General features: G+C 48.1%; 1 non-coding gene across 1 annotated transcript; it reads left to right on the top strand.

The window, feature by feature from the left end:
• The first annotated feature begins 217 nt into the window (after nucleotides 1-217).
• Nucleotides 218-289, top strand: trnae-cuc (transfer RNA glutamic acid (anticodon CUC)). Its single transcript has one exon. It is a non-coding gene; the product is annotated as a tRNA-Glu (tRNA).
• The last annotated feature ends 418 nt before the right edge of the window (nucleotides 290-707 follow it).

Genomic DNA, 707 nt, shown 5'->3' with positions numbered 1-707 from the left:
GGTGCGGGTGCCCTGGAGATGTTCCCTCAGCGCTGTGACTTTACTCTGCGAGGAGTCTCCAGTCTCCCCAATGTAGAGGAGACCGCACCGGGAGCAATGGATACAAGAAATGATATTGGTGGTTGCACAGGTGAAAGCCTTCGATATACCGCGGCTCGGGTTCGATTTTCGGGCAGGTTAGTCATTTCTAGCAGATCTGACACCATGCATTGACATCTCCCTGGTGGTCTAGTGGTTAGGATACGGCGCTCTCACCGCCGCGGCCCGGGTTCGATTCCCGGTCAGGGAAGCAATTTTCTGTGGGGTTTGTTGGCTACCCGTTCTTCTTAAATGCGCTGTCCAGTTATTGATTGGTCTTCGAAGTTCCTGGGTGCTCCAGTGTGTCGTGCCTCGTTGAAATAGTGTCCTGATTCAGATTTGTTTGTATGTGCAGGGATGATTGCTTCTGTCGCTAAGTTCTTGGTTCGCGTGCGTTGTTTTCCTGTAGACGCTGTTTTGAATTTACCATTGACTGTTCGCTCTACTGTGACATCGAGAAATGGCACTTTGTTGTTGTTCTCCTCTTTTGTGAATTTTATGTCCGTAAGGATATTGTTGATGGTGTTGTAGGTTTCCTCTAATTTGTTTCATTTTTTGATGACAAAAGTGTCATCACTGTAGCGGACACAAAGTTGGGTTGGATCGTTGAAAGGGCTGTTTGTTCGAGT

Source organism: Chiloscyllium plagiosum, unplaced genomic scaffold (assembly GCF_037043375.1).
Source record: "Chiloscyllium plagiosum isolate Xiang-an unplaced genomic scaffold, Cpla_swu_hap1 HiC_scaffold_27, whole genome shotgun sequence".
Lineage (NCBI taxonomy): Eukaryota > Metazoa > Chordata > Chondrichthyes > Orectolobiformes > Hemiscylliidae > Chiloscyllium > Chiloscyllium plagiosum.
Note: the sequence above shows the minus strand (reverse complement) of the source record. Positions and strands in the feature narration are given on the sequence as shown.